This window comes from Ursus americanus, chromosome 4 (genome assembly GCF_024610735.1).
Source record: "Ursus americanus isolate L20-20 chromosome 4, mUrsAme1.1.p, whole genome shotgun sequence".
NCBI lineage: Eukaryota > Metazoa > Chordata > Mammalia > Carnivora > Ursidae > Ursus > Ursus americanus.
Genome location: NC_142130.1, coordinates 29,821,749 through 29,832,077, shown reverse-complemented (window position 1 = coordinate 29,832,077; position 10,329 = coordinate 29,821,749). Strand labels below are relative to the sequence as shown.

The following is a 10,329-nucleotide window of genomic DNA, read 5'->3' as shown; positions in this document are numbered from 1 at the left end:
TAAGCATATATAATATATTCATGTGTCCTTTTTCGGCGACAGCACGCCATGATGAATTTTTTCACCTGTCGTTTTCCACGTAGCCGCACGTCCTGGCGATTCCTCCCTAGCAATGTGGGAATACCCCTCACCTCCCTGCGTGGCTGCAGGCGCTCCAGCAGGTGTCCGAACCCTCGCGGATGCACCGGGGCCTCTATGCTACAGGCTGGGCGATTTTCAGTCCTTGGCTACCACCAATAGCGCTGCGGTGGGTAGCCTGTGTAGTTGACTTAATTTCTGAATTTTTGCCGGTGTTTCTTGAGGATGGACGCCGAGGAGTGATATTTCCGAGTCAGAGTCAATGTCTCGGTAAAATTGTGAGCTATTGCCAGCCTCCCCGGGACACTGATTTCTATTGCACCGCGAAATACAGCAGCGACAATACAATGACAGGATGGGGAGGTGGGGGAGCCCCCAGGGCGATCCCACCCTCTCCGCAGCAGGGACCCCACCTTGACTCGTGGTGTGTTCGCTCTGCCGCTGCTCGTAGGCAGGGCCCCTTCCAAACCCCTGCCAGAGACCCCGTGTCACCCTGCAGTGGGGTCCCTCGGCTCTGCTGCGCCCCCCGCCCGGTGGAAGGAAGGCAGAGGACCTGTGAAAGCAAAACCCGCCCCCTGCAACTAAAAAGCTCAAGGTAACGTAGCAATTTATTATCATCAGAGTTCAGTCGGCTCTCAGGAAACCGAGTGGAGGTCAGGAGACGGTGTCATGTGGCCATCAGCTGCGCTTGGAAGAGGACAACCCGGGGCAGAGCTGGTCACCTGCCCTAGCTGGGAAGAGAGCAGTCCCCGTTTCTCTCAGCGTCGCTCTTTCAGCTGCTAGTGACATCGAGGAGGTCCTGGTGAGGTCCTGACAGCTGGAGAGCAAGCAGCCTTTGTTTCTGACAGGCTCCCTTCCGTGGGGGTGGGGGGGTGGGGGCGTAGGGGGGTGTAAGTCTGTCCCCACCCCCCCACTCCCCCACCCTCCGCCAGCACCACTGGGTGACACGTGGATCATCTGCCCAGCCGGAAGCCGGCCTGTGCCTGAAAGGTGATGGCACCGGCTCTCATCGGCTCTGCCAGGCCTTGCCACTGTCTGCCCTGGACGGTCAGCCCGTGTGGACAGAACAAGACGTCCTGAAGATGGGCTCCCACCTGCATCACCACCCTGCTGCCCACGGTCCCTGGGACTGACGCTCCTTGTCCCAGGCTTTCCTAAAGATTTATAGAGGCAGGCTTGTGACTTGGAGCCCTTTGTAAAGTCTAATGTCAGATAAAATTATTGTTATTATTAGATAGGCGCTTGATAAATGTTTAACAAGTGAGTAAATAAACGATGGTGTGGAGAAAGAGGGTGTGGTGGGAGTACGTGTTTCAGAAATTCAGGTCCAGGAGGGGAAGGGGCTGCCGAGGAAGGACAGCCAGGTGGGCATCTGGGAATGGGGACAATCTGCAGCCCGGAAACACTAAACCAGCACTCAGTTCAGCCACAAGCACCATTTATCCGCAGCAACACTCCGGTCAGAGGGGCCCATGCGGAAGCTGTGAGAAGGAGGGTCCCCAAATAACTCAGTGACAGCTAGCATTGATCAAGGGTCACTTTGTGCTAGGCGCCGGGGTGAGTGCTTTATCTGGGTGACCGCGCTCGGTCCTCCCGACAGCCCCATGATACGGTTACTATTACGATCATCCTCAACCAACAGAGCAGGTAATTGAGACCCAGAGAAGTTAATTAACCTCCCCTGAAGGCTAGCGAGAGCCAAATCATTTGGTGCTTTGAATGCCAAATGAGGACTCTAAATTCCCCGTAGTGGTAGAGGGGAGCTGTTGAAGGTTCTTGAGCAGAGGAGTGACATGGTGTCTTAGAAAAAAGCGGTAAGGCATAGCAGTTAGGAATTTGGACTTTGACACGGATCTGGTTTTGTAAAATCCCAGTACTGCCAGTTGCTAGCTGTATAATCTTGAACATATTATCTGACTGTCCTGTGCTTCAGTTTCCTTATCTGTAAAATGGGGGTAATAAAAGCATCTAGGTGTTAGAGTTTTATGACAGTATATAAGAGAGCAAAAGTAGAGCCCTTAGAACAATGATAGCACGTATGTGTATGATCACTGTCGGCTATTATCAATATGTTAGCTGTGTACGGGACCGGCTAGGGAGAGGTCAGAGGCAGGGAGGCCAGCAGGACGCCGGACGAGGCATTGCTGCCAAGGGTGACGGCAGCTGGAATAGAGAACAAGATATTTTAAAGTAAGATCAGTAGGATTCATTCACTGCAAATGTGGGATAAAGAAGAATCGTAGGGGTGCCTGAGTGGCTCAGTTGGTTGGGCATCTGCCTTTAGCTCTGGTCATGATCCCAGGGTCCTGGGATCGAGCCCCAAATTGGGCTCCTTGCTCAGTGGGGAGTGTGCCTCTCCCTCTCCCTCTGCCTCTCCCCACCGCTCATGAGCTCTCTCTTTCTCAAATAAGAAAATAAAATCTTAAAAAAAAGAGAGAGAGAGAATAGTTAGCAAGGACTCTCAGGTTCCCACTCTCATTAACTGGGAGAAAAAGGACGTCTGAGAGCAACAGAAAAACTAGGAGGGGAACTAGTACTTGGAGGGCGAGACACAATCTGGGAAGCATGGGAGTGATGTCGAGGGGATCTTAGGTTCCATCGCCAGCTCTGCCACCAGCTGGTCCATCCCCTTGGCGAAAGCCTCCTTCCTCCTCTGGGCCTCTGTTTTCCCATCAGTAAAATGAAACTTTTATCCTTGAGGTCTCAAAAATCTCTCCCAACTCAGGTATTTTCCAGCCTCACCTGGGAGTGCTCTAACGATCCTGATGGCCTAGCTCCTCGGCTTTTTGACTTCAGGGTTAGGTGATAGGAGGAAGGCAGTAACAGAAGAGGACCCCCCTTTTTTTGTACCCCCTTAAATGTTGTACCTCAGGCCCTGTGATAGCCCCTCATCCCGGCTCTCCAAAACAGCCTGTCCCGTAGATCCTTGCCCCCATCAAGAGATTTGGGGCACTGGTATCAGAGAAAGTGAAGTTCAATGTTTATTTGATTTAGCCACACTCTCTTCCACTTGATTGGTTCCTGACTCGGCTTTGTTTATCTACCAGATTAGAGAAGAAAGGGGAGGTTGTTTGTAAAAGTTCGCTGTCCTTAGCACTGGCGTCACAGTCACAGCCACAGTGAAACTCTACCCTTGGGGGTGGCGGCAGACCAGGAGAGCTTGTATTTACAAGAGGGGGCACCTGAGGGGGCAGGGCACCACCTGCCCGCGTGCCTGCAGCTGGTCCCAGGCAGGTGCGCGGAGCGACTTCCATTCAGGATGGCTACAGGAAAAGGGATGGCACTCTTCTGAGAAAAGCTGCATTTTGAAATAAGAGTTTCACATAAAATAAAATAGAATGACAAAACCAAGGCTGAATAACAGAAATGTTGAATGCATGTCAATCCACTTAGATGGGAACAAACCTGGGGGAGATTTTTTTTTCCAGTAAAGTATCATTTAAGCCAACATAGGTGCTCCCCCCACTTTTCTTATGCTGGCAACTGTGCTGAGATCTTTTTCTTCAGGGTGTGACAATATTTAAGAATTAAATTTGGGGCTTAAAATTAATTCTAACATCTGGTGATTGATCGTCACTTAAGAAACCTTACATTGTCAGAAAGAACGAGTTCTCAACATTTGCTGCAACATGGACGGCACTGGAGGAGACAATGCTAAGTGAAATAAGTCAAGCAGAGAAAGACAACTATCATATGATTTCTCTCATCTATGGAACATAAGAACTAGGATGATCGGTAGGGGAAGAAAGGGATAAAGAAAGGGGGGGTAATCAGAAGGGGGAATGAAGCATGAGAGACTATGGACTATGAGAAACAAACTGAGGGCCTCAGAGGGGAGGGGGGTGGGGGAATGGGATAGACCGGTGATGCGTAGTAAGGAGGGCACGTATTGCATGGAGCACTGGGTGTTATACGCAACTAATGAATCATCGAGCCTTACATCGGAAACCGGGGATGTACTGTATGGTGACTAACATAATATAATAAAAAATCATTAAAAAAAAAAAAGAAACCTTACATTGGCTCTCTAACTTAATAATCAGAGGGAACTTTGACATTAAGAAGACTTCTTTCAGGTCACACAGAATCATCACTGTCATTTGTGTCGGATAAATATTTACCGGGCATTTCTGTATTTAAAAAAATCCTGTCTGGGCGCCTGGGTGGCTCAGTCGTTAAGCGTCTGCCTTCGGCTCAGGACGTGATCCCGGAGTCCTGGGATCGAGCCCCACATCGGGCTCCTCCGCTGGGAGCCTGCTTCTTCCTCTCCCACTCCCCCTGCTTGTGTTCCCTCTCTCGCTGGCTGTCTCTCTGTCAAATAAATAAATAAAATCTTAAAAAAAAAATCCTGTCTGTCAAAAGTATTTTATACACTTCAAAGCACTGTGCAAAGATGTTAGTGTATTTGGTAGATTCACAGACTCCAAAAATATCGTGCCCTGTGTCTTACAGGTAGGGAAATGGAGGTCCTAGGAAGCAAAAAGAATTACTGAACACCTTCCTCTATTTTAAGCGATAGCACCGGGCCCTCATGAGTCAAGGAGATGAGACATGCAAATAATTGATAATCTAGCTCAGGAGAGAAGACACTGAGAAATTCAATCCACAGTGTTGATTCCTTGTTTGTACTTCATTCGAATGGTGCGCCCTCATTCCTTTGGGGGTGATCGGGCCAGCTGGGAGCCCAAGTCTTCCAAGCAAGGTTGGAGAGACAGAGAAACTGAGTGGATACGGAAGCATAGCCACGGCTCCCTGGAGAGAGAGTGCTGCTGCAGACCGACGATGACGGACACCTGACACGAGTGCCGGCCCTCTAGGGGACAACCTGCGGAATCTCTTTTAACCAGCACCTGCAGGGACTTCCATGATCTGCTAAGTGTCAACCTGGAAAACACAGGGAAAGGGTGAGTGGGGTGTGGGGAGAACCCTCCTTTGGCCAAGTCGTTCCATGAGGTCAATCTCCGTGAAATAATCCAAAGTATGGACAAAAGGGGGGGTGCCTGGGTCAATGAGTCGGTTGGGTGTGGGACTCTTGTTTTTGGCTCAGGGCGTGATCTCAGAGTTGTGAGATCGAGCCCCATGTAGAGCTCCGCGCTCAGTGGGGAGTCTGCTTGAGATTCTCTCTCTCTCTCTCCCTTTCCCTCTACCCCCTCCCCTGCCTTGCTCTTTCTCTCTGTCTCTCTCTCAAATAAATACATCCCCCTGCCCCAAAAAAGAACTGTGGGCAAGGTTATATACTCCAGAATGATTTATAGCAGCCTCTGTTCGCCCCCATTTCTCTGTCCAGCCCTTGCCCTGGTCATAGTGGAATACTTGTGCTTCCCCTAAACGTGCAGCACCCTCGTATGCTGCATACGCATAGGCCTTTGTATGTATGCTGCATCCTTCTATCTCCCTTCATTTTCCATTCTTCACCATCCTTCCAGAAAGCTAAGTGTCACCTCCTTCATGAAGCATTTTCTGTTACTAAATGCTTTGGGCTGAATTGAATTTACATGAATTGAATTATGTGTTGAGGCCCTGACCCCAAGGCCTCAAAATGTCACTGTGTTTGGAGATCAGGCCTTTATTATTTATTTTATTTTTTAAATTATGCAATTATTTAAGTGATTTCTACACCCAACAGGGGGCTCAAACCCATGACTGCGAGACCAAGAGTCACATGATCTCCGGACTGAGCCAGCCAGGCAGCCCTGGGGAGCTTGGGTCTTTAAAGTGATGATTTAAGGTGAGTTAAGAGGAGATGGTGAAGGTGGACCCTAATCCATTCTAGGGGTGGTGTCCTTATAAGAAGAAGACATTTGGATGCACAGATACCAGGGACGTGAGCACAAGGAGGAGGGACTGACTGAGGACGCAGCCAGAAGGTGACCATCTGTGAGTCAGGGAGAGAGACCTCAGAAGAAACAGACCTGCTGACATCTTCGTCTTCCAGATTCCAGAACCATGAGAAAATACACATCCATTCTCTTCTTTTTTTTTTTTTTTTTTTTGAGGGGGGCAGGGCAGAGGGAGAGGGAGAATCTTAAGCAGGCTCCACACCCAGCATGGAGCCCGATGCAGGGCTCAATCTTACAATCTTGAGGTCATGACCTGAGCCAAAATTAGGAGTTGGACGCTTAGCTCACTGAGCCACCCAGGTGCCCCTATATATCTGTTCTTTGAGCCAGCCAGTCTGTGCTACTTTGAAAGCCCTTTCCTCTTTAGATGACTGAAATCCCTTGTGCTCCCTTCTGTCATCTCACATGAACTGTAGAGTCTGCCTGCCAGTCACTGTGCTTCTACCTTTGGAGCTCCTAGAGGCCCAGACGTACTCATCTCTGTATCATCAAACCCAGTGCCCAATTCTTGCAAGGCAAGGGTTCAATAAATGCGGAATGAATTAATATGAATGAAAACAACATGCAATGTAACCGATGAGCAATGGGGGACTGGGTAAGGAGATTACAGCACAGTGATATGGCTAAAATAATCTCACAACCAATTTTTACCAGTGTGGGGAAATGTTCATATCTTTTTTAAAAGACTTTATTTATTTGAGAGAGAGAGTGCAGAGCAAGAGTGAGAGAGAGCGAGAGAACACAAGCAGGGGGAGGGGTAGAGGCAGAGGGAGCAGCAGGCTCCCCACTGAGCAGGGATTCTGACTCGGGACACTATCCCAGGGTCCTGGGATCATGACCTGAGCCAGAGGCAGACGCTTAAACCCACTGAGCCACCCAGGTGCCCCAAAATGTTCCTATTCTTGTAATAAGTGGGAAAAAAAGTCAGATGAAAGAGTCGGTCTTCAGGATAAGCACAACCATATGAAAACAAGTGAAAGTGACTGAAGGGAAATGTGCACAACATGTACAGTGCCTCACCTGGGTCGTGCCGTTGGGGGTGTTTGTCTTCCTTCTTGCTTCCTATTTCAGAGATTTGTACCATGCTGTTTCTTATCGAAAGTCTCCCTTATGTAACCAGGAAGTTGCCACAACCATCTGTACTCAGCTCCTTTGCGGCGTCTCCCTCTCTGTTTCAGTTTTCCTGGTTTCTTAGTCCTCTGATTCATTACCTTAGACTATCAACCCCTAGGAACGGGAGCACTGTTTCGTACTGTTGTTTCTCCCGTGCTTGGCACATTCTAAAACACATGGTAGTCATTCACAACATAATTCTTCAGTGAATGATGGCAACAGCAACCACAAACAGAAGGTGTTTTGTTTTTTTTTTAAAGAAAGTTCTCATTAAACCTCTTTTCCCTATGTCTCATAATCCAGAAATAAGCAAGCAGAGGCGAAGGTTTGTCACTGTGAATGGAGGCCAATAATGATTTGGGTAATCTTGCATGGGAAAAAAGGGATGAGGGGCGCCTGGGTGGCTCAGTCGGTTAAGCGTCTGCCTTCGGCTCAGGTCATGATCCCAGGGTCCTGGGATCGAGCCCTATGTTGGGCTCCCTGCTCGGCGGGGAGTCTGCTTCTCCCTCTCCCTCTCCCTCTGCCTCTGTACTCGCTCACCCTCTCTTTCTCAAATAAATAAATATATATATATATAAATTTTTAAAAATTAAGGGAAACAAAGGATGAAATGGGTCCATAGGGAAGAGATGGATTTTGTGATTTAGAAAACTGAGAGGCCCAGGTGTATGCTATGCTGAGGGTGAGGAAAGAAAGCCTATCCACATTTTTTTTAAAGATTTTATTTATTTATTTATTTATTTGACAGAGAAAGAGACAGCCAGGGACAGAAGGAACACAAGCAGGGGGAGTGGGAGAGGAAGAAGCAGGCTCCCAACAGAGGAGCCTGATTCGGGGCTTGATCCCAGGACTCTGGGGTCATGCCCTGAGCTGAAGGCAGACGCTTAACGACTGAGCCACCCAGGCGCCCCAACCTATCCACATTTTGTCAGAGCTTCTCAAAATCCCTTACCAATCGGTGCATTTGCTCATCTGTAACTTGAGGTCTTGGTCAGATAACACGTGCATGTTTGCAATGAAACGTTACTAGCAAAACATATGGAGTGTTTAGGTGTTACAAGCAAACCCTTATTCCTCCGACGCTGAGCCTCAACTTCTGGTGAAATGTAGCAGTGAACACCTACTTCCATCCGCACTTGCAGACGACAGGGAAACTGTCTCCATAAATACTAGGTCAGAGTCTCCTTCTATGCTTGAAAGCTGATGTGACTGTTTGTGGGACCCACCGCAGAGTCCCACCATGAGAGCAGCACTCGGGGTTCATCTGGGTTTTGCTCACAGACGCAGAAGAAGGTGAAGCCCAGGGGGCCCGAAGCAAAGGTGAGGATCTTAGAAAAACACAGCTGCAAGTCTGAGCTTGTGTGTCAGTTTCCCTGCATCATACACATGCTGTTCTCTGATTTGCTTGGCTCTCAAAGCTAAGCTTTCGGGCTTTAAATTTAATCCCAACAGACCTGAATTGATGCCTCTTAATTATGCCTATGATGTAGTAAATCAACACCCTATTAGGAAGTCATTCAAGTATTAAATATTTAGGAACTTATTACAAGACAATTGTAACATGTAAGCCCTCAGGCGGGAAGAGATGCTGCTAATCTCTTTCACGTATAGAGCAGCGCTAGCGGACGTTGTGCAAGACGGCGCTGAGCTACTGCGCCCATGCCTGTTCGTATATTTCATCAACCCCAAAGCCTACAGCCCATCTTTCAAACAATGAAAACATTCAGTATAACCCCTGTCCTCCATCTTTCCTACCTTTTTTTACCCCCGTCTCTTTGTGGTCCCTTTTAAGTGGAAGTTAAATCCTGATTTGCAGAGAGAGAATATTCATTCAGCCAATGTTTCCAGTATTGAGCACCTCTCTGTACCGGGCCCTGCTCTAAGCACTTGGGATTTACCAGCAGATGAAACAAAGATCTCTGCTCTTGTGGAGCGTGTTTTCTAACAGGGAAAACTGACCATAAACAAAAAGCATAATAAATAAGAAAACTGAATAGGTGTTAGGAGACAAGTGCTATGGAAAAAATAAGCAGTTGGTCCAAGTACTGTTGGGAGGTGGGGGGGGGGGAGCTGCAGTATTAAACAGGTGGTCAGCCACATGGAGGATCTGAGCACAGGTGCAGAAGGTGAGGCTGTTAGGCAATCAAACATTTGGAGGACGAGCTGCAAGAAGAAGGATGGGCCAGAGCAGCCCCCTAAGGCTGTGTGTGCCTCTTTTGTCGGAAGAACCCCAAGGAGACCATTTGGCAGGTGAGGAGTGAGCCAGGGCAGGGTAGCAGAGAAGGAGGATGGGGAGAAGCAGGTCAGGAAGGCTCGTCCATGGATGTTTGTTGGCTTTTCTAGTCTACACAGAGACTGGAAGAGGTCAAGTGATTGAATGAACGCTGGTTCTTGGAGCAAGCAGAGTGGAAACCTGGGGATCAGACCTAGACTTTGTTTCTCTTTCTACTACTAAATTAATTCAGCTTGAGCAAGGCCTTTTTCAGAGCTACTGTCCCCAGGGTTGAATTAGATCATTCCTAAGTCTCCTTTCAGTTCTGGGATCCTATGCCTTTAGGCAGTCATTTCCAACATGTGGCTTAAGCAGCCAGAAAATGTTTCCAAGTCCAAGAATCTCACGTCTCTGCAGCCACCCGACCTACAATCGCCAGACAAGCCTCAAGGCCTCAGCCTTTCTGGAGTCGTGGGTCCCCTTTGAATAAGATCGGATAGGAGCTATAGCACGTCTCCCCAGAGAAAGGTAGAGCCCCATCTGTACTAAGAATGTTGTTCACAGCTATAGGGGTTCATGCGGTTCTCAAAGCATCACCATGTACACCCCCACCCAAAGTGATGTGTGAGTTACTCTAAAATCAGTGCATCAAGGAGGCTTGTTAATGTCACTTCGACTTTCTATTAGAAAATATTTCATACATTCTAAGAATTCCTTTTATATAGCACCAGGATTCTAATCAAGGTTCACACATTGCATTGAATTGTTGTTTTTTGGTCTATTTTATTCTAAAACAGTCGCTCCATGATTTTGTTTTTTTATTGTTTATTTTCAAGATGCTGACTTTTTGAAAGAGTTCAGACCAGTTATCTTATAGAATGTTCCCACTTCTGGATTTGATTGATTGTTCCCTACCAGTGTCTAACTCATTCCTCCATCCCCTGCGTTCTCTGTAAACAGGAAGTTAGATCTAGCGGAAATTTGTGAGTTTTAATTAAAATATGATGTCATCTGAGAAGGGGTAATCTGTTTTCTCAGTATTGACTGGGTTAAAGGCACTATTTTAGATTGTTGATGCTTTATAAG

The 10,329-nt window shown here is 47.8% G+C and overlaps 1 long non-coding RNA gene across 1 annotated transcript; it reads right to left on the bottom strand.

The window, feature by feature from the left end:
• Positions 1–668: 668 nt before the first annotated feature.
• LOC123802095 (uncharacterized) lies at positions 669–3,027 on the bottom strand. Its single transcript, XR_006782433.2, has 2 exons — positions 2,946–3,027; positions 669–895 (listed from the first exon to the last, which is right to left on the bottom strand). It is a non-coding gene; the product is annotated as an uncharacterized LOC123802095 (long non-coding RNA).
• Between the last annotated feature and the right edge of the window lie 7,302 nt (positions 3,028–10,329).